Raw genomic sequence first — 24,481 nt, 5'->3', positions numbered from 1 at the left:
ATGGGGTTTTCACCATTGCATTTTCACCAACCAATTATTTCCTCATAATATTTTACAAAATTTATGGCCTTTCTGACTTGTAGCTCCTTATGTGAACTAGTATCTTCATTCTGATCTAGTAGAATGAAATTGGACATGTAATGGTGATATTACAAATTCATTGTGACACCATTATCCAAGTGTGACCTTATCACCACTGTGACATCACAAACCCATTGTGACATCACATTGCCACAGTGATATCTCGGTCACCTTGTGACATCCCAAATCTGTTGTGACCTCTTAGCACTTTTGAAAAAGCACATGGTACTTGTGACATCACAGTCCCTTTGGGTAACCATATCCTCATTGTGAACAAAGGACAACTGACATCAGACATGCCATTGTAACATTACAAACTCTTTGTCACATCATCTCCAGAGTGAGATCACATTGTTGTTATGATACCATCAAATCATTGTGACATCCCAAAATGACAATGACATCATAGCGTTATGACATCACATTTTCATTGTTAGGTCATAGAGACAATGTGATTGCCTTTTCTGTGGTTTCATTATATCTCTAATGTGACATATAGGTTGATTTCAGAAACCCATTGTGACCACATCACCATTGTGATATTACAATCCCTTTGTGACCTCATATTGACATTGTGATATTATTAATGCAATGTAACATCACAAACCTCTCGTCCTCATAAATTTTGTAACAAGTGTCTACCTTGACCTGGCTAGATGCCCACAGCTAAATGCAGCTTCAACCATGAACCCTCAGACCTCCAAAGAGCAGCCCAACCATTTGTTATCTGGCCTGCAAATAAGCAACCCCAAAAATAATGATCTCCAAAGCTCCAAACTTCAAAGGACAAGGTTTTTTTCTTTCTATTCATCCTCCTTCTCTACAGACCTGTCATAACTTTCAGGTCTTTTCATTTTTTTCCTTTCACCATTCCCTTCTTTTCTTCAAGCTTCTCTACTCTTGACAGGCCTGCCCTGCCCTGTCCAGGTGGCCAGTTGCCATCCTTCACCTCTTGGTCTCCCTCAATTTCCTCTCCTCCCAGGTTTTTACCCTCCTGCAGTCTCTTTACTTCTTTCCTTCCAGGCCTTTCCCTCTTTTCTCTCCCCTTCTGTTGCTCTGAACATGCAGCCTATGTATAGGCTGTACCCTTCCCCCACTGCAGTATGTTTCCTGCATAACAGTTTTCAATCATCACTTCCCAAATGTCCATGCTCAATCACTTCATGGCAGCTCACAATGTGGGGCTTGACAACCTATCTCCTTCAGCAGCATGTGCTGCTCCCTTCAGCTGCATGCACCCGCCTCTCCTGTGGTCCAGACCAGGAGGCCATGATGACTATCTGTTCCCATGGATGATAGGGTCACTGCTGGTTATTAAGTGTATCATGGTGATCTAGGAGAAATTGAAATTGGACAAATTTGTGATATTACAAACTCATGATATAACTAACCCATTGTGACCTCACCAACACTGTGACATCACAAACACATTGTAACATCACATTGCTGTTTTTGACACCAGGATCACATTGTGACATCCCAAACCTATTATGACCTCTTATAACCTTTGAAAAAAATACATAGTTTTGTGACATCACAGTCCCTTTGTGTACCCAAATCCCCACCATGAAATATTGACAATTGAGAATCAAACATGACATTTTAACATCAAAAAGTTTGTGAGATCATCACAATTGTGACATCACATTGTAGTTTTGACACCATCTGCTCATTCTGAAATCACAAAAGTAAAATAATATGATAGAATTATAACTTCACATTGTCATTGTGACATCATAGACACATTATGAATGCCTTTTCTGTGATTTCATTGCATTTCAAATGTGGCCTGTAGGTTGATATAAACAAATCTTGAAATCATAACCATTGTGACATCACAACCCCTTTGTACATCACATTGTCATTGTGATATCACTAACCTACCATGACATCACAAACCTATCCTGTCATCATAAATGTTGTGACATGCTGCAATTTTTTTAAGCCTTTTTGTCCTCATGATCTGTTGTGGACCTCAAATTCCCAGTGGATACAAATTCCCAGTGACATCATGACCATGGTAACATCACACTGCCAGATGTCATAACCATTGCGTCAAATTCTGACATCACAAACCTTTTTGGATTTCAATATACTTGTGACAACACATACTTTTGGAAAAACTACAGTCCTTCTGTGAACTCAGATACTCATTGTAAGTTAAAGACAATTGAGAAACATTATGTCATTTTGACATGCCTCACACATTGTGACATCAGCAATCTTTTGTGACCTCATCACCAATGTGGCATCGTCAACTAATTGTGACACCAAAATAATATTTTGACATGATGCAGTGAGTTGACATTGCCATGGTGATATTAATGTCCCATTGTGTATTCACAAACCTAATATGGCCTCATAACATTTTTAAAAATTCATGTCCATTAGGACTTCAAGCTCCTTCTGTGAACTTGTATGCACATTGTGAAAAAGCAATTGAAATTGGACATGTGTTTAAGATATTACAAAATCATCATGACATCAAAAACCTATTGTGAACTCATCACAACTGTGTATCATGAAGCTATCATGGCCCCTAAATACTTTTGAAAACACACATGACATTTGTGACATTTCAGTCCCTTTGTATACCCATATCCTCATTGTGAACACATGACAATTGTATTCATATATGCCATTGTAACATCACAAACCTTTGTTACCCCATCATCAGAGTGACACCATTATCTCCTTGCAACATCACCAATTTACAATGACCTCATAGCATTATGACATTATATTATCATTGTGATGTCATAGATACCTTGTAAATGTCTATTCTATTTCATTCTCTTTCAAATGATGTGGCCTGTGGGTTGATATCAGAAAACCATTGTGATCTCATAAATGTATGGCATCACAATCACTTTGTGTTATCACAGTGCCATGGTGGTATCACTAACACACTGACATCACAAACTTGACCTGTCCTCATAAGTCTTGTGATGTTCTGCAATTGTGATGTCTTAGGCCCTTTATGAGTTCGTAATCTATTTTCAACCTTATAATATTTCAGTTACGATATGTGATATCAGAAATCCACTGTGACATCATGATCATTGTGACATCATACTGACAGATATCATAAATATTGTGTCACACTGTGACATCACAATCCTCCTAGGACTTCATCACATTTGTGACAACACATGCCTTTGGAGATAGCACAGTCTGTTTTGGAACTCATATTCTCTGTGATTTCATGATAAATGAGATCCTTTATGCCATTTGGATATCACCAACCAACTGTGACATCATAGACCTACTCTGACCCCTTACCTGTAGGTCATCATCAATTAATTGTGACATCAATACCTTTTGTGATGCCACAATGTGACACTATGATCATTACATCTGTCAGTGTGATGTCACAATGGTCATGATATCACAGTGGATTTCTGGTATCTAATGTCATACATGAAATATGAGGTTGAAAACAAATTATGAGGGCAAAAAGTCTGATATCACAATGTCAGCATGTCACAAATGTTATGAGGAGAGAAGAACCTTGTGATGTCACATTGTGCTAGTGACATCACAATGGCACTGTGATGGCACAAAGTGATTATGATGTCAAAATGGTTATTTAGGCACAAAAATGCGTTTCTGATAGCAACTCTCATGCCACATATGAAATACAATGAAATCACAGAATAGGAATTCACAATGTGTCTATGATGTCAAAATGAGAATTGTTGTCATAATACGATTATGTCATTGAGTTTGATTATGTCACAATGAGGTGATGCGCTTATAATGAAAATGTGATGTCATACTGTTGAGGATGTCACAAACACTTTTTGGTGTTATAATGGCATGTCTGCTTTCCATTGTCATTAGTTAACAACAAGGATATGGGTACACAAAGGGACTGATGTTGAAAAGGGCATGTGATTTTTCAAAGAAGCTAAGAGATCATAATAGGTTTGAGATGTCACAAGGCAATCATGTTGTCACAATGACAAGGTTGTCAACATGGGTTTGTGATGTCGTGGTGGTGATGATGTCAACATGTGTTTGTGATGTCACAACGAATTTGTAATATCACAATCAAATTTCCAATTTCAATTGCTACTAGTTCACAAGGAGGATACTGTAATAATCAGCAGGGCCCCGATAATCTACAGGCTTAGACAACCAGTGTGGCCCCATCTCCTGGCCAGCTGGAGAGGATGAAGTATGCCACCAAAGACGGTGGGGCATTCTGTGGGAGGGGCTGGGGCAATAATCATCACGTGTTGAGCTGTGGAGAAGTAATTTGACTGTGGGCAGTTTGGGATTTGACAGTTGAAAACTGTTAGGCAGTTGGAGTGAAGAAGGGGTACAGACGTTATATAGGCTTCTGGTTCAGAGCAATAGAAGGAGAGAGAAAAAGGGAAAAGTCCTGTAAGGAAGGAAGTGGTTTGATAGCAGAAGGAGAAAGACCTGGGAGGAGAAGAAGTTGAGGTAGGGCAGGAGGTAAAGGATGGCAACTGACGACCCATTCAAAGCAGTTCAGGCCTGTGGAGAGTGAAGAGGCCTGAAGAGAAGAAGGAACTGGTAGAAGGGAGAAAGGGAAAGACCTCGAAGGAAGTATAGTTCTGTAGTGGAAAGACAAAAGAAAGGGTAAAAAAGGCTGGCCCTTTGATGTTTGGAGTTTTGGATTTCATAATTTTGGGGGTTGGTGGTTAGGAGAACATTTATGATATTAAATGTGTCTCTATGGATTCTCTTGAACTATAGAGATCTTAATTTTTGGAGACCCCCATCGAGATAATCCATTTGGATGGCATCAGGCCTTGGCCTCAGGGAAATATCCCCATAGGTGAGAGTGTCAGCACTCAGGGTTGAGAGTCTACCTCAAGTGTTTGTCTCCGGAGGAGAATCATAGACAAAAAGTCATTTAGGGTCCTCTAGGGGTGTGTGGGCAAGCTTGCCAGCCTGATTGGGGATCCCCTCTGGAGGTCATCTGTTGCTTCCTTGGGAAGCCATCTGGGAACTCCTTGAGAGGTCATGCAGGGCTTCTTTGGGAAGCCATCTGGAACCTCCTTGAGAGGTCATGTAGCCCTTCCTTGGGAAGCCATCTGGAACCTCATCAAGAGTACATCTGCAACTTCCTTGAGAAGCCATCTGAGACCTACCCTGGAGGTCATCTGGAGCCTTCTCCTGGGGCCATCTTGCACTTTCTCCAGAGGTCATTTGGGGCTTCCCCAGGAGGTCAGCTGAGACCTCTATAAAAGTAGTGATTGGGAAATAAGGGAAACCATGGACCTAAGTTTCTTTGGGCCTGGCTTACTTCACTTAATATAATTTTTTCCAAGTCTTTCCATTTCCTAACAAATGGGGCAAAGTCATTCTTTTTGGTGGAGGCATAGAATTCCATTGTGTATATATACTACATTTTCTTGATCCATTCATCTACTGAGGGGCATCTGGGTTGGGGCTTCCTTAAGAGGCAATCTAGGACCACCTCCTGAGGTCATCTGGAGCTTCTTTTGGAGGTCATCTCAGGTTACCTTGATAAGAAATAGATGGCTGTCTTCGGACATCATCTGGAACTTTCTTGAGAAGCCATATAGGATGTCATCTGTGGCTTTCTCAAGAGGGTTATCTTGAACCTTCTCTGGAGTTCATATGTGGCCTCCTTGAGTGGCCATCTGGGAGCTACTGGTGAGGTAATCTCAGCCTCATTGAGAGGACATCTGGGACCACCTTTGGAAGTCATCTGACACTTCCTTGGGAAACCATTTGGAACATCCATGAGAGGTCATCTAGGGCTTCCTAAGGAGGACATATGTGACATCCTCCAGAGGTCATCCGCAACCTCCTCAAGAGGCAATCTGGAATGTCCTCTCTGTCATCTGGGACCTCCTATAGAGGTCAACATTGAGAGGTTTGGGGCATGTGGGTTAAGTGTCTGTGGCTATTGTTCTGTGTGTGCATGCTGATAGTTCTGTGTCCTGTATGACCCTCTGTTTACTCCTTTTCTCAGGATGGGAGAACAAGGCCTAAATTTGTCATATCCAAAAAATATTCTCCCCCAGGGTTACAGAATCCCTCAGAGGAAGATGCACTGATGTACTCTTTCTCCTATTCTTTGCCATCAGCACCTCTAATGTTAAGTCCTCCTATGCGAAAATTGGTTACTTGTACCATCCTGAGGTGGTACAGTATGGTGTGTTACCGTTATTACCCTTGAGACGGGAACATGGAGGAGATGGTGGGCAGGTCCCCTTTTTAATATATGTTCCCTTTACAACTAGTGACCTGTATTACTGGAAACAGCAAAATCCATCCTTTTCAGAAAAAACAACAACCAGGGCTCATTACCTCATTAGAGACAGTAATTTTCACACACACGCACAACTGGGATGAGTGCGAGCAAACTTTACAGATGATTTTCACCTGGTAGAAAAGGGAGTGAATACTGCTCAGTAACTTGAATGTGGTCCCTGGACCGGACAGTAGCTCCACTATTGAATCAGACCATTTGGATCAAGTCTTTCCCCAGATTTATCCAAGCTGAGACTAACAGCAATTGAGGTATGGAGGTGCTTACCAATTATTGCCAGGTTTGGTTAGCAGTGATACCGCAGAGGCTGGAAAGCCAGAAAGGTGAGTGAGATGGGAGAGTTCCCCAGTGAGTACCCTAATGCTTTTCTGAAACTTCTCCCAGAAGCCTATAGGACCTATAGGCCTATAGATCTTGAAGCCTTGGAGAATCAAAGAGCCCTAAATATGGCTTTTGTTAGTCAGCCCCATATCTTAGAAGAAAGCTTCAAAAGTTATAAAGTTTTGAGGGAAAGGTGTATTTTGAGTTGGAAGTGGTTGCCCAGTGGGTGTTTGACAACAGAGGTACCCTGGAAAAAAAAAGAGTAAGAAAGGAGTTTGAGTTTTGGTAGGAGCACCAGAATAGGGATCAAGAAACCCTTGGCAAAGACAGTACAATTCATTTGCAAATGGCAGTAGGGACCCTCTAGGACTAGATCAGTGTGCTTATTGCAAGAAAAATGGACATTGGAAAAAGGAATGTCCAAGGGGGAGAAAGATTGAAAATGACAGGTTATGTAATCCCATTAACACCTGGAAAATGTGATTGTATCTCTGGAGAAACATGCAAAGGAGCTTGAGGCTCTGAATTCCAACTGTGTTCAATTTAAAAACAGCCCTATAAAATTAAGAAGAAATGTGGCAAAGAAAAAATTCACACACTTCTATCTCAAAACACAGTTTATAAAATACTGAATCTCCAATATGTGCTAAACAAAACCCACTAAGAGGTTAAAAGCAAATAGAAGAGTCCACTGGAGAAACCAGAGAATTATTGACGTGAAGAAAAGCTTTGAAGATATAAATTACGAACTTGTGAGAGTCAAAAATGAGAAGAAAATCCTCAAAAGGAACCTAGAAAACAGTCAGAATTAAATGAAATTCAAGTACATTAGCCTGGGTGAGCATGAGGCAAGTTAGGGGACCACAGGTCAGAGGCCAACAGAAGCATAAGACAGCAATGCTACCATCCTTGCTAACCACAAGTGAGGCCAAGAAGAGATACTGATGCTTCATTAAGAAATAGTGGACATAATAAAAGAGCTGGACCTGATATAAGAATGTATTAGGCTGAAGTACATGTTGATTATAAGCTTTGAAGAGTGTCACCAGATATTCAAAACAACAGAGAAAGAAGATAAGAATAGATATAGAGAAAGACGAGGAAGTGCTATGTCATAGAAGATGAGGCCAAGAAAAGTGAACAGGAAATATCAGGCTCAAGAAAGAGATTGTTACTCTTCAGTAAGAGTTAAAGGACCACATGGTCTGATAAAGAATGCCGGGGAAAGGAAAAGAGAATTGGGAAGAAAAACAGAAGCGCTAAACAAACAGTTGAAAGATCTGTCACAAAAATACAGTGAAGTGGAAAACTAGAAAGAGAAACTACTAGAGTAAAAATCCAAAAAGACTGCTGAGATCTTCACCGTAAATGTAATGCAGAAATATCATGTCCCAATGGAACAGGTGGAGGTGGGAAAATTTACCTCTCAATAGCACCTTTGTGAACTTAAGGAAGGAGCTGAAGAGCAAGCAAAGGGGTTGTGAGAAGGAACAGCAGTTGGCCAGTCAAAGGAACTCTCATGTGACCCTGCCAAAACATTTGCAGGTTAAGGAGCACATTGAGAAGGAGAGTGGGATCATGAAAGCAAGTTTGAGAGAAAAGGAGGAGAATAAAATGGAAGAAGTATCCAAGGTTCAGAGTACTATACAGGAGTTAAAGAAACTAGAGACCCTAAGATACAGAGAAACATCTGAGCTGGTTAGGTAGCTTGGGAGACCACTCTAAAACCAACGGGGTCTCTAGAGCTACTAGTTGTTAACATTAAAGGAAGAAGCAAAAACAGTGGTAATAAGTGTGCAAATTTTGAAACTAAACTTGGGAAAAATGCATACAGGCTTAAGCTGTCAGTTTATATGTATATATTTGCACCAAGGTAAATTGCCCGAGGCTATTGCCTAAGACTGTTCTGAAAACCAGTAGGGCCTCAGCCTGACAATCCCTTGTAATGTGTGTAGGTAATTTCCAACAGGTAAAAGCTGAAAAGCTGGAACATATGGAAAGAATTCATATGTGAGGAACCTCAGATGGTGAATTGGGCAAGTGGACTTCATAGAGGTAAAGCCTGGAAAGTATGGGTATTGGTATCTATTATAATAGTGGACACTTTTTCAGGCTGAGCTGAGGCATGTAATAATTCCTTGATTTGACTTACCCTTAGGTGTGGGGTCTGAAGTTGGCACTGCATTCATGGCCTAAGTTCTCAATTATTAACTAATGCCCTAGCAATAAATTGGAAGTTACAATCCATATATAGACCTCAGAGTTCAAGGCACTAGAAAGAATGAGTATGACCTTAAAGGAAACTTAACTAAATTAAATACAGAGACTGGCCATGGCTATGCAAGTCTCCTTCACTTTGCTCTTCTTCAAGCAAGATGTAGCCATTATGTTAAAGAATTTAATCCCTTTGAAATACTTTAGGATAGACCACCCGCTTTGTTCCCTAATCTTGTGAAGGCTATATTAACAGAAATGTCTAACTACAAATTGCTGGCTTTACAACATATTCTTTTATGTACCTATCCTTTGGTAACCAAGGCCCACTTGCCGCCTAAGAAAAATTCCACCTGACAAGGAGGGGCCAAGATGGCAATGGAACAGCAGGGAAACACCACAGCTCTCTCCAACCAAAAACAGTGTTTGGCTTTCAATGCTCTGTTTCACCAAGTGACACCCTCCCCCTCCCAAAAATGCAATTGCTCAGAGAGATATAGGAAGTGATAAAAGAAAAGGGAAAAACCTACACAGACAGTAAAGTGGGAAGACCCTTCCCCCACCCCTTGTTGGTGATGGGGCTCTGTGCTGAGCAGCTTAAGTTGTGGGGATTCGTGCCAGGCTGCTTAAGTATCCTGGCTCTGGACCCTCCAAAGACCACACACAGGCAAGCATCCCAAGGCTCCCAGAAGACTCCCAAGGTACAGTGCCAACCCAGAGAATACAAACAGAAATCTCAAATGCAGAGCCGGCATGAAGACTTCCCTCAGTGGCCCTGGCACGGCGCCTCTGCCTGGTTGGTGCAAGCAGCCCAATCCAGTCTGGAACAGCAGCAGCTTTCAGCAGTGGTGAATGACCCTAGACTCACACTGTGGTACTTCTGTCCTGCTGGTGTAAACAGCCTAGCCTAACCTGGAGCAGCAGCAGCAGCAACTGGCAGTGGCAGCAAACCACCAAGACTCCGGGCACGATGCCTTTTGGCACTAGCCCACAGGAACAGCCCAGACCAGCCCAGGGCGGCAGCGGTGGCTAAGGTGGCGGCAGCTGCAGTGAACAACTCCAGACCCCTGGTGGTTTGTGCCTCTCCATACTGACCCACATAAGCGGCCCAGCCAAGCCAGAGGCAGAGCAGTGTCTAACACCTGACTCGTGGTGGAGTGTCTGGCTTGCATATGTGGCCCAGCTGATCCTGGGGCAGTGGCAGCAGCTCAAGCAGTGCATCAATTGTGGCAGCAGCAGTGGCATCGACAGCGGCTGTGAACAACTACAGACGTGCAGTGGGGTGCAGCATCTCTCCATACTGGTTTGCATAAGCAGCTCAGCCCAGCCCATGCTGGCAAAGGTGAACAGCCACAGAATTGAGGCAGGGTGTGGTGCTGAACTACCCAATAAAATCCTCATGAACATTCTTGCCTGGGATGGCTTTAAAACTGAATTCTCAAATGTGAGCCTCCTCAGTAGCTAGAATTACAGGCATTCCCACCAGCAGGGTCTTATTCTTGCAAACTCCCTAACTTTTTCTCAAATAGATCATTTGTTAGTTCATACAAGGAATTTAAGCAAATACAAGAGGATCGACATAGTACCCTGTATTCTATCTGACCATACTGGAATCAAACTGGTTCTCAATAACAAGGCATAAAGTAGATAAAACTTAAACATATGGAAATTAAACAACATTCTTGGAACAATACATGGGTTACATGAGAAATTAAAGAAAAAATTAAAAAGTTCCTACAATTCAACGAAAATGAAAATACATCAGAAAGAAACCTATGGGACCCAGTGAAAAGAGTCCTGAGGGGCAAATTTATTGCTCTCAGCATGCATATCAAGATCAATAGAAAGCCTACGGATTGGGAGAAGAACTTCACTAGCCATACAACGGACAAGGGTCTCACATTTAAAATATACTTGGAACTCAAAAAATTAAATCCCCCAATAACAAATCCTCAAAGAAACAACTGCCCAATAAATAAGTGAGCTAAAGACTTAAACAGAAACTTCTCTGAAGAGGAAAGATGGATGGCCAATAGACACATGAAGAAATGCTCAACCTCCCTAGCCATAAAAGAAATGCAAATCAAAACAACATTGAGATACCACCTCACCCCAGTTAGAATGGCTAAAATCAAGAACTATAATAATAACAGATGCTGGAGGGGATGTGGACAGAAGGAAACCTTACTTCATTGTTGGTGGGAGTGTAAACTTGTTCAACCAGTTTAGAAGGTAGTATGGAGGTTCCTCAAAAGACTCCACATAGAGCTCCCCTATGCCCCAGCAATCCCAATTCTGGGTGTTTACCCAAATGATCACAAAAAAGACCACACTAAAGCTACCAGCACGACTATGATTATTGCAGCATTATTTACCATAGCTAAGATATGGAACCAACCCAGATGCCCCTCAGTACATGAATGGATCAAGAAAATGTGGTATATATACACAATGGAAGTCTATGCTCCATCAGAAAGAATAACATTGCTCCATTTGTTAGGAAATGGAAACACTTGGAAAAAATTATGTTACGTGAATTAAGCCAGGCCCAAAGAAACATAGGTCCCATGGTTTCCCTTATTTGCAATATCTAGTATATGTCTGAGTCAAGCAGAAAAGGTCAGATAAGGTGATGTTAGGGAAATGAACCCTAAGATATGTATTCAAATGTTTTTTTTCTTTCATGCGATTGTTTCTAACACATTTATAAGAATATTTCTTTGTTGCTTTGTATGTCCCTCCCCCACAGTATAACCCCTGCTTTTACTGTATTTGATGTCGGTATAATTTGTGGAGGGGAAGGGGAAAAACAAATTATTTAAGTAAGGATACAGGTGGACCCATTGCAACAATGAGATATGCAAGTCGTTATGTCGAAAACTAACTTTACAACTTTGGTGGGGGAAGAGGGGGAGCAGGGGGGATTGGGTGGGGGGGCAGGGGGAGGATGGTAAGGGATGTGAAGGGGAAACAAAGGGGGAGGCTACAATGCTTGATAAGAAATGTACTCATCATCTTGCCCATGTAATTGTAACCCCTCAGTACAGTATTTTCACAATAAAAATAAATTAAAAAATTAAAAAAAGAAAACATAGACCAAGTAAACAATGTTATGATGCAACTAAAACTGCTAGAGGAGCAAGAAAAATTGAACCTAAAGTTGCTAGACAGAAAAAGATAACTGAAATGAGAGCTGAAATTAATGAGATACAAAGAAAATTATTAATAAAATTAATAAAACCAAAAGCTGTTTAAAAAAATCTCAATAAAGCTGACAGACCACTGGCAAGAGTAATGAACAAAAGAGAGGAGACCCAAATCAATAATATCAGAGATACCACAGGAAAAATTACAACAATCATCCACTCAAAGCACTAGCTTTGAGCATAAAGGCTTAGGGACTGTGTCTAGACTCTTACTCAAGACCCAGGAATGGCACCAAATAAAGATAGAATATTTTTACTGCAACTATATAATGATAGCACTGCAAATACCTCATCATAGAGCAAGCCAGGAGTCTGTTGCTGACAGCTGCCATCTAACCTGACTTAGCCAGAGGTAAATGGCTCCACAGAACCAGATGCCACTGGCTCATTAACCCCTGTCATCCAAGGTACGTGGGGACTGAGATCTGACCCTGATGGGTTTAAAATCCAGCCCTGGCAGGAAGTCAGCAAAACTCTGAGCTGTGGCTCAAAGTGGTAGAGCTCTAGCCTTGAGCAAAAGATCGTAGGACAGTACCCCCAAACTTTCAATACAATCCCTGTGGCTGACTCCACCTCCTCCAAAAAAAACCCCACCCCTCAAAATCATTAGATGTGAACTTTGTATGGTTTGTGATGTGATTCTGAAAGAATGGTGATACTGATGAAAGCACTCTAATTCTAATGACAGTGTGTGGGATACAGCTATTTGATGAGTCCTTTATGATGTGTTGTGTGCTGAGTCCTTTACACGGTGCATATTTTTCATCTGGTTCTTATAAGAGTTCCACAAGTAAGATGATTGTGCAGATGAGAAATTTGAGGCTCAGATATATCCCCATATCAAGGCCAAAATTATGTATTTCCTAACTCTAGTGAGTTGTCTCCTACAGACAATTGTTTGGGTTTATTTTTCTCAGTCATGAACTTTGAACTCAGGGCCTAGCCACTGTCCCTTCCCTATTGGGCTCATCGCTAGCTCCCTATCACGTGGAGCCAAGAACCCCCTTGCAACAGAGTGTTACAGTCTAGGATCTGCAGCTTAGGTCTGTCATCCTGCCTACTGAGGAAGCTGAGACCTGACGATCTGGGTTCCAAACTATCCCAGACACAAAAGGTCCTAAGAGACTACTATCTCCTATTCACCACTTAGAAACACGAAATGGAAGCTGGGCGCCAGTGATTTGCACCTGTCATCCTAGCTACTCAGTAGCCTGAGAGCTGATGATCACAGCCCAAAACCAGGCTGGGCAGGAAATTCCTTGAAAGGTTTCTCTCCACTGAACTACCAAAAACCTGCAGGGGTGCTGTAGCTCAAGTGATAGATCACTTGGCTTTAGCTGAAGAGCTCAAGGACAGCACCCAGGCCTAGAAATCAATTCCTCCAACTTCCAAGAGAAGAAAGAAATAAACCTGAATTTGAGGGCTGGGAATGTGCCTTAGGAGTAGAGTGCTTTGCATGTATGAATCCCTGGGTTTGATTCCTTAGTACCACATCACTAGAAAAAAGTCTGAAGTGCCTGTGTGGCTTAAGTGGTAGAGTGCTATCCTTGTATTGGAGAAACTCAGGTACAGTGTTCAGGTCTTGATTTCAAGCTCCAGGACAAGTGTATGCACACGCACACACACACACACACACACACACACACACACACACACAGATACCAGAAGTGAAGCTCTGAAACCAACTGTTAAAGCACTGAGCTCCAGTTCTGAGCTCATGGTCAGCACCCAGACCCTGTGTTCAACCCTGAAACCTAGCCACCCAGAGCCTAACTCGGAGAGGTCAAAAGTTTCAAAACCTGATGAGCTTCACCAGCCCTAAATGACAGGAAGCATTGTGATATTAAACATGTGCTTAGATTTAACAAGCTTCCAGAAACCTAGGAATACACCATTGCAAATAATGAAGCATTTTATTAGGTTAAGCTCCCTTGTTGTCTACCAGAAGGATGCTTGAATTAATTGTAGCAGGTTATTTCAGCACTGGAACATAGTCTAACAAAAAGACAGGATGAGTGCAGGGAACTTGGCCTGCCATGGGAGGTGGCACAAATGAAGGCTTCCTGTGAAAACAGCACTGGGGAGAACAGATGGCTTGGGGTACAAAGAGGCCTTTTTCTCCTGGCCTTCAGAGCCTGACCACACTCCTCCTCACTAATCGGCCTTGATGGAGTTGCTTGTTACACAACTGTACAAGAGTGAGGCCTTTTGTCTGCCTGTTCCAACAATGAGGCAGAGTTCCTTCAGCAGTCCCTGGTGCCGAGAAAACCTCAGGCTACAATGGGAACAGTGAAGGGAGCCCCGGAACATGCACTGTCTTGAAAGCACTGTCTCTGCTATGAAATCATTCTATTCAAAGCAAATTTCCTAGCTGGGTGCCTTTCATCTTAGGGACTCTGGACCTTCACCGATAAAAATACATCCGTTCATATATGGGGAGACATGGAGTCACTTGATTTTTTTGTTTGTTTCTTTTTAGGCAGGTCCGGGGGTTGTATTAGGAGCCTAGGCACTGTGCCTGAGCTCCTTTTGCCCTTGAGCCACAGCTCCATTCATGGAGATTTTTTATTCCTTTGATAACTTCGAATAAGAGTGCTGTGGACTTCCTGTCCAGGCTGAATTCAAACTGGCATTCTCTACCTCACAGATTCCTGAAGAGCTAGGATTAAAGTCAGGAGTAAATAACACCTGGCTTTCGTTTATTCTTGTTCTTTTTTTCATTGTGACAAACTAAAATCTTCACAGTGTCATGCTAATGGTTTGCATTTCGAAGTAAACTACCCAGGCCTGGAATTTGATTGCCAGGACTGCCACCTACAAATGGAGGGAGATCTTGAGAAAATCTTTCCTATTCATGTGAATGCTTAATGGATTGTTATAAAAGTAACAAATAAATTTGCAATTAGTTCATGATTCTCTTATAGAATGCCACACGAAAAATATTTGATTATGTCTTCCATTCTAGCTCCTTTGTATGATTCTCCCAATTAAAAAATACTGACTACTTTTACATTAATGCTACTTCATTAAATGGAGGCATAATTTAATAATAATTCATAAAATGTATAATTTAATATCCTCACATTTTCTCTCTCATATATATTGCAAACTACACATCTATCTATCTATCTATCTATCTATCTATCTATCTATCTATCTATCTATCTACCTCTCACTCTCCCTCTCTGTCTGTCTATATATCTATATCCACATCTTTATCTATATCAATCAGCCATTACTATGGCTTGTTCCACAGAACTGGCTGGCAGCTCAGTTTGCCAAAGGCTTTTGTAGTACAACTGACCCTTTCATGAATTGGGCATTGTGAGCTGTGAATTAAAATCTCAGCATTGCCAGAAGTTTATATGTGGAGTCAAAAGACAATTTTGAAACATGTTTTTCCTTCTCTGTGAAAGTCCTGGGTCTCAGTATGATCTATAATCCTTATGCAAATACATCCATGTGATAAAATGTAATAAGTGAAATAAATATTATATATGTAATAATACTAAATAAAATAAAAAACAAGGGTAATAAATATCATATGGAATAAACCCATGTACGTAAATAGATCTCATATACGAATATTTTTTTTTCAGTGCTGGGGCTTGAATTCGGGGCCTGGAAACTGGGCTGAAATTCTTGTCTTCAACGACGGTAAGCTTACTCTTCCCAACAGTGCCACAGAGTTACCCAGACCTTGAGTTCAAATCCCAGGCCTGCAAGAAAAATGGTGCAAATTCCAAGCCAGAGCCTTGATTTTTTTGGCCAGGACTGGGGCTTGAACTCAGCTTGTGACAACTCTGCGTCAGCTTCGATCATCCTAGGCTGGGGTGCAGCCTCTGGACACACAGCCCATCCTGAGATCCTATGACCAGAGTTCAAATCGTTGGACTGGCAAAAAAGGAGAAGTGCTGGGAAAGAAGCTCAGTAATAGAGTGATTGCCTTGCATGCATAAAGCCCAGGGTTCGATTCCTCAACACCACATAAGCAGAAAAAAGCCAGAAGTAGCGCTATGGCTTAAGTGGTAGAGTGATAGCCTTGAGCTGAAAAGTTGAGGTACAACACCAGAGCCAGAGTTCTGGCCCCTAAACCAAAAAAAAAGAAAAAAAATGCAGAGGGGAAAAAAAAGGAGAAGTACAAAACTGGGAAGTTCCAGAAGGTGGTATTACATTGTTTTATCCTTTGCATTGCAACCATCCTGGGTCTAAATTGACAGGGCCCAGATAGTGTACATGACCTTGCACTGCTGAAGTTTGGTGGGCTATCACGGAAGCCATAGCCCAAACCAACAACCTAGGCCTGGGGTGCGAATCCCAGGACTGCCACCTATGAATGGAAGGAGATCCTAAGAAACACATTCTGATATACATCCATACGAATGGAATGTTGTAAAGTAATAATTACATTAGTAGTTAGTTTATGATTATATTATAAAATTATACACAATAATTATAGTACATTGACTAATTTTCAATTAATACTTTGTTATGTATTTAACCGTAATATTTAAATAAATGAAGGAATAACTTATCAATAATTGGTAGTAATATAGTATATAAAATTAGATAATATACAGACATCTGTGTCTTGTTTTATACATATATATATGTGCTTACATACATATATATATATGTAACAATTTACATTTGTATTTCTACATTTGTCATTCCTGGGCTCAGTGGTAGAGGGTTTGCCCCATATATATGAAGCCTTGGGTTCAATTCTACACTATCACATGCACAGAAAAATCTGGAAGTCTCATGGCTGCTTGTTTTAAAACAAATACACATTAAAACTTTTAAAATCATATGGAATTTATTCTTAATGCAAGAATTACAATCACAATTCGCCACACAACAGAGCACCTAAAATTATGCAAGAAACACTATTTTCCCCCAAATCCCAATATCTCCAAAGACTTGAATTGTTGGGGACGTTAACACACCACTTTCCCCACTAGATAGATAAACTCAGAAAAACTCAACAGAGAAAACGGAGATCTAAAAAACTGCATAGATCAACTAGATTTAACAGATATCTATGGAATATTCCACCCAGCAGCATCAGAATATACGTTTTTCTCAGCAGCACAAGGAATATTTTCCAAAATAGACCACACTTTAGGCCACAAAGCAAACTTGTCCAAATTCAGAAACATTGAAGTTATACCTTGCATTCTCTCACACCACAAGGGAATAAAATTAGAACTCAACACCAAAAGCCACCAAAAAAAATCCTGTAACACATGGAGGCTGAACAACACACTGCTGATTCACGAGTGGGTCATGGAAGAGATGAGAAAGGAAATTCAAATGTTCATGATATTCAACAACAATGAACATGCAAATTACCAGCTTCTCTGGGTCACAGCAAAGGCAATACTCAGGGGCAAGTTTATAGCTCTGAGTTCCTACATCAACAAAATGGAGAGATCTGAAACCAACAATTTAATGAGACATCTGAGCTTTCTTGAAAAAGAGGAGCAAGATAAACCCCAATCCAGTAGATGGAAAGAAATAATTAAAATTAAATCAGAATTAAATGAATTAGAATCCAAAAAATATAGAAAGAATCAACAAACCAAAGAGTTGATTCTTCAAAAAAAATTAATAAAATTGACAGACCCTTAGCAAATCTTATCAGAAAAAGAAGAGAACGCACCCAAATAAATAAACGCAGTGATAAGAATGGAAACATCACCACAGAAACAACCAAGATACAGAACATTATAAGGGAATACTTCTCAAAATTTTATGCTAATAAGTTTGAAAACTTGGCAGAAATGGGACTTTTCCTAGCAAATACTGACATGCCAAAAATGAACCAAGATGAGTTAAACCATTTTAACAGGCCCATATCAAGGATTGGCATAGAAACAGCAATAAGAGACTTCCCATCTAAGAAAAGCCCAGGACCAGATGGTTTTTTAGTGGAATTCTACAAGGCCTTCAAAACAGAGCCGACACCAATATTTCTCCAACTCTTAAATAAAATTGAAAGAGAAAGTTCATTACTGAACTCATTCTATGATGCTATGATAACTCTCATCCAAAAACCAGGCAGGGACTCATTAAAGAGAGAGGACTGTAGACCCATTACTTTGATGAACATTGATGCAAAACTTCTCAACAAAATTTTGGCCAGTCGTCTTAAACAACGCATCCAGAAAATCATACACCACGATCAAACAGGACTCATTTCAGGGATGCAAAGCTGGGTCAATATTCGCAAATCAATTAATATAATTCATCACATAAGCAAGAGCAAGGATAAGAACCACATGATTATCTCAATATATGCAAAAAAAGCATTTGACAAGATCCAACACCCCTTTATGATGAAGGTTCTGGAAAAATTAGGAATCCATGGAACATTCTTCAATACAATAATGGCTATATATGACAAACCTACAGCCAGCATTATACTTAATGGTGAAAAACTAAAGTCATTTCCTCTTAACTCAGGAACAAGACAAGGATGTCCACTATCACCACTTCTCTTCAATCTAGTATTAGAATTCTTATCTACAGCAATAAGACAAGATGCAAACATAAAGGTGATCCAAATAGGGAAAAAAGAAATAAAACTCTTCCTCTTTGCAGATGACATGATCTTGTATTTAACGAATCCCATAGACTCCACTCCCAAATTACTCAAGTTGATTTAAAACTTTGGCAAAGTAGCAGGTTATAAAATTAACCCCCAAAAATCAATGGTTTTTCTGTATGCCAACATTGAGTAAACTGTTGCCGAAATTAGGAAAGCAACTCCATTTGTAATAGCCCCACAAAAAAATAAAATACCTAGGAATTAACTTAACCAAAGAAGTGAAGGACCTCAATGATGAAAACTTTAAAAACGAAAAAGGAAATCAAAACAGAACTTAGAAGTGGCAAAAACTCCCATGCTCCTGGATTGGAATGATCAACATCGTGAAAATGGCAATACTTCCCAAGGCTATCTACAAATTCAATGCAACACCTATCGAAATTCCCATCTCATTCTTCAAAGAAACAGAAGAGGCAATCCAAAAAGTCATATGGAACAATAAAAGAACCAGAATAGCTAAAACTATCCTCAACAGAAAGAACAGTGCTGGAGGAATATCAATACCAAATTTCAAACTCGACTATAAAGCCATAGTAATCAAAACAGCTTGCTACTGGCACAAGAACAGACCTCAGAAGCAATGAAATAGAACTGAAAACCCAGAAATGAACCTACGGACCTATAGCCATTTAATCTTCAATAAAGGGGCTAAAAAAATAGAATGGAAGAAAGACAATCTCTTCAGTAAATGGTGCTGGCTTGGTTAACTACTTGTAGAAAACTAAAGCTAGATGCTTATATATCACGCTGCATGAGAATCAACTCCAAATGGATCAAAGACATCAGAGTCAAAGCAGACACTGAAAACATTACAGGATGGAATAGGAGAAACCCTTTTTCTCCTTGGCACAGGCTGAAATTTTCTTAATAGAGACCCAGAAAGACAACAAATTAAAGAAAAGTTGGACAAAATGGGATTGCATGAAATTGTAGAGCTTCTGCATGGCAAAGGACATAGCTTGCAAGATCAATAGAAAGCCCACGGATTGGGGGAAGATCTTCACTAGCCATACAACAACGGACAAGGGTCTCATATTTAAAACATACCTGGAACTTAAAAAATTAAATCCCCCAACAACAAATCTTCAAAGAAACAATTGCCCAATAAATAAGTGGGCTAAATACTTAAAGAGAAACTTCTCTGAAGAGGAATGAAAAAGGGCCAATACATACTTTAAGAAATGCTCAACCTCCCTAGCCATAAAAGAAATGCAAATCAAAACAACATTGAGATACCACCTCGTCCCAGGTAGAATGGCTATAATCAAGAACTCTAATAACAACAGATGCTGGAGGAGATGTGGACAGAAGTAAACCCTACTGCACTGTTTGTGGGAGTGTAAACTTGTTCAACCTCTTTGCAAAGGAGTATGGAAGTTCCTCAAAAGACTCCACATAGAGCTCACCTATGACCCAGCAATCCAACTTTTGGGCATTTACACAAATGTTCACAAACAAGACCACACTAAAGGTACCAGCATGATATGTTTATTGCAGCATTATTTACCATAGCTAAGATATGGAATCAACCCTGATGCCCCTCAGTAGATGAATGGATCAAGAAAATGCGACACACACACACACACACACACAATGGAATTCTATGCGTCCATCATAAAGAATGACATTGCCCCATTTGTTAGTACATGGAAAGACTTGGAAAAAATTATATTAAGTGAAGTAAGCCAGGCCCAAAGAAATATAGGTCCCATGGTTTTCCTTATTTCCAATAAATAGTATATGCCTGAATCAAGCAGAAAAGCTCAGATAAATTTATGTTAGGGAAATGAACCCTAAATATGTACTCAAATGCTGTTTTCTTTCATGCAATTGTTTCTAACACATTTATAAGATGATATCTTTGTTGCTTTGTATGTCCCTCCCCCATTGTATAACCCCTGCTTTCACTGTATTTGATGTTAGTATAATTTGTGGAGGGTAAGGGAAAAAACGAATCGTTTAAATAGGGATACAGGTGGAAATATTGCAACAATGAGATGTACAAGTCGTTATGTCGAAAACGAACTTTACAACTTTGGTTGTAAAGTTTGTGGGGGGTGATTGGAGGCTTGAATGGGGGGATAGGGAAAGGATGGGATGGGAAGGGGAAACAAAGGAGGATGCTACAATGCTTGATAAGAAATGTACTCATTATCTTGCCCATGTAATTGTAATCCCTTTGTACAGTATTTTCACAATAAAAACAAATAATAATCTAGAAAAAAAATAATTACAATCACCATTTTTATGCCAAGAAGCTAGGCTTAACACCTTTATAACTTTTAAAAACATCCTAATTGTAGAACATCATTGAAAGCAAGTTACATTATACAAATAAACTTTTTAACCCTCTTTTGAAGGCCATTTTAATTTTAATTTTAACACATACAAGGGGCAGTTTTAGCAATACTAATCAGATCATCACATCACTCATTTTAACCATCATGTTTTCAGGGTCTATCTGCAGGGAAAAGGGACAGAACAAAGATGGGCAACTCAGCCCCTCCTATGGAATGTGCCTGCACCCAATCTGACTCTTTAAGGTTAGATGAACTGCGTTTGTGCCAGCTTGCCCTCTTTTACCATGTGTGGACTCCTCCCAGGGCCAGTCCCACCATCTATGAAGCACCCCCCCCCCTAGGTCGGTCCCACCACGCATGACCAGCTTAACTACACTTCTGCCTATTCAGCCTCACCCCTAAATATAGATCTTAGGTAGTCTTCTAAATTTTCCCTTTTTTGGGGGTAGGGAGGTTTGAATAAAATACAGTTTTAGACAGACAGAACATGTCATGTTTTGTAACAGTGCTAAATTGACCTTTCCATTTAAATTTTTAATATTTATCCTGAAATTTTAGCCAAGGGAACTAAATCCCAAACTGCCAAAGCATTTAAAAATATTAAAATTTAAAATAACAGATTTTCTAATTTTTACGTTAAAGAATCCTTAAAAAGCCATTTAAAACAATGTGAAATTTTTTTAAATTTTTAGTAATGTCTAAACCTCTTAACCTTTTACATTTTAAACTTAAATTCACCCAATTTTTACAGCATGTTGACAATTTTTATCTTGAACATGTTTACAAACACATAGAAAACACACAGATCTTAAAGCGTGCATAAATCAAAATCAGTTTTACATAGATTTTTTCAAAGTTTTTTTAACAAAAATTTAAGACAGTATTTTTTTAAACTAAGTACCTTTGTTAAGCTTCATTTTCCCAGGGCTCGCTTGTTTAGCAAGGCAATTCATCAACGGATCTTTTGAATCCCACCTGTTGGAGAAGGGCTGGTTGAAGGGGTCACCTAAAACTAAACTGGCCTGAATTTTATCCAATTTTAGACAAGAGCACTTTACAAATTGTTACATTGTCAGGACTCGCTGAAAAATCCAAACCAGGTACATAGCCTTCCACACTCTCTGCTCAGGCAGCCTCCACAAGGAGAAAATTCAGCCCAAGACCTGAAAGGAACCAGACTAGTCCAGCAACCTTACATACCTCACAGTGACGCGAGCCTAGCAGGTCTGTGGCTGAGCCCAGCCAGAGGCTAGAACTTTTATTTCCTCAGAGATGTTCAAATAAATAACAAAAATATAAATAAACACAAAAACCAAGAATCCACACTTAAAACAGGTACCAATTCTAAAACAGAACTAGAGAACAGCCAAAAGCTGAGTTGGGGACTCATGGGCCCTCAGTTCATTCCTACTAGAACTGCGCCATTCTCAATCAGCAAGCTGAATTCAGAATCTGTTGAGTGAGGTGGCCACCCTCACCCAGAATTTCCCCACCTCAAAAATAGAACAGAAACGACACCAAAGTAAACAAGACAGACAAGTGGACACAAAGACAAAATCAGATCTCCATGAATTGGGCAACATCTTACCACCAGAGGATTTCTTTTTTTCTTTTATTTTTTTAGATTCCTGCAAATGTTGATCCAGAGGCCTTCCAAGGTGGAGGAGAATTCTCAGTCATCTTGGGGCAAGGGAAAAAAGACCCTGGAAGCCATCCCCTCAGACTGACAGTCTCCCCCCCATACTCAGACCCTCTGGGCCAAGGCCCGAGGCTAAGATCTTGCTGGTGGCACTTGGTGGTCAGTGGCAGATTCATCTGGCTTAGAGTTTTCCCTGCAGGTCCCTTTCAAAGTTATTGCTAGATCCTGCAGGTTCTCCCTTCCCCCACTGCCTCCTCTTCTAGAGAATAAGTCAACCTTTGATGTCATTCTAAAATTCCAAAAGTATTAAAACGGGAGAGCGGCTGAGGTGAAAGGAGCGTCTGGCCACCCCATTCGGGGGGCTCCAGGATGCCCGCTGATCCGAAAATGAAAGTTAAATGAACAAGGAAAGGAAAGAAAGAGAGGCGCTGAATTAAAATGGCAACTACAAATGAGACAAAGAGAGCATGCATGTTGATCTCGAGCTCGAATCCACCCCTAAGCCACGGTTGTGGAGGCCAGACGAGTTCCTGTCCCATAGGATGGCGGAGGCCAATGAGTCCCTACCCGGGAGGTGGATAATCTACCCTTAACCCAGAGTAGCAGAGGCCGGACAAGTCATGGTCCAAAAGACGACAGAGTGAAGCGAGACTCCACTGGGGAAGGCTTCCCCAAGGGCCCAGGGAATTTCTTCAACTCGCCTGCTGGCTACCTTGTAGCACATATACCAACGTTTCTTGCCAGCTCTAAATCCCTACTTGCAAATCAAACACATAACACGCAACATAAAGCAGCTGCACCCCCTCTTACCGGCTAGCTGGACGACTCGCTGATCAGGTATCTGTGTGGCTTATGGGGGGGCTATCCCGGACAAGCTCCCACATAAAGTGCTCAGATTTCGGACGCCCCCTCTCAGACCACCGGAGACCATGATCAATGCAAACAGCAAAGAGTCATTTATTGCAAGCTGGAGCTTGGTCCTATGTGTACTTGGTAACTGGTGATGCTAAGAGGCCCCAAGCATAAAATTGACACAGCTTTTATAGTATCAAACAAACAAGTTTAGGGGGTTTCCACACAAGCAAGTTCACAAGTTCAGGGGGTTTATGTCCACCCTGATCACACTTCCCTTTTTCAGCTGGAACACCTGGGCAACTGTTCTGTTCTTTAAAGGTGGGCAGGGTTGGTGGCAACCTGCGGTTTTTCTGAGAACTATTTTTCTCTTTGGCAGCACAGCTCTCTTTGCGGGTTACTTTGAGGGCAGCACAGCTCAGGGGGCTTGATCTTAAAATGGAATTACTTTAGCTCTTCAGTTAGGTCCTGAGTTCAAACACCAGGAATGGTGTATGCACACACACACACACACACACACACACACACACACACACACACACACACACACCCCACATGGAGGCACCTTTGCCAATAATATATCATTCCATTATGTTCAGCTCCCTAATTGTCTGCCAGAAGGACTCTTGAATTAATTGTAGCAGTTTGTTTCAACACGGAAATATAGTCTTACAAAGACAGGATGAGTGCAGGGAACTTGGCCTGCCACAGAAGGTGGCACAAATGAAGGTTTCCTATCAAAACAGACCACTGGGGAGAGAGATAGCTTGGGGTACAAACAGGCCTTTTCCTCCTGACCTTCAGAACCTGCGCACATTCATCCTCATTAATTTGCCTGGATGAATTGTTTGTTATGCAGCTTTACAGAAGTGAAACTTTTTGTCTGCCTGTTCCAATAATGAAGCCGACTTCCTCCGGCAGCCTGGGGTAAGGAGACCCCTCAGGCTACACTGGGAACACTGAGGGAGCCCCGAAACATGG

The 24,481-nt window shown here is 40.7% G+C and overlaps 1 long non-coding RNA gene across 1 annotated transcript; it reads right to left on the bottom strand.

Annotated features, from left to right (window-relative positions):
• Positions 1-1,266: 1,266 nt before the first annotated feature.
• On the bottom strand, positions 1,267-23,642 carry LOC122108736. The gene is made up of 3 exons (XR_006147620.1): positions 23,459-23,642; positions 21,911-21,984; positions 1,267-1,414 (listed from the first exon to the last, which is right to left on the bottom strand). It is a non-coding gene; the product is annotated as an uncharacterized LOC122108736 (long non-coding RNA).
• Positions 23,643-24,481: the final 839 nt, after the last annotated feature.

Source organism: Dipodomys spectabilis, unplaced genomic scaffold (genome assembly GCF_019054845.1).
Source record: "Dipodomys spectabilis isolate Male_0828 unplaced genomic scaffold, ASM1905484v1 ptg000065l, whole genome shotgun sequence".
Taxonomy (NCBI): Eukaryota; Metazoa; Chordata; class Mammalia; order Rodentia; family Heteromyidae; genus Dipodomys; species Dipodomys spectabilis.
This window is presented reverse-complemented; position numbering and strand designations above follow the sequence as displayed.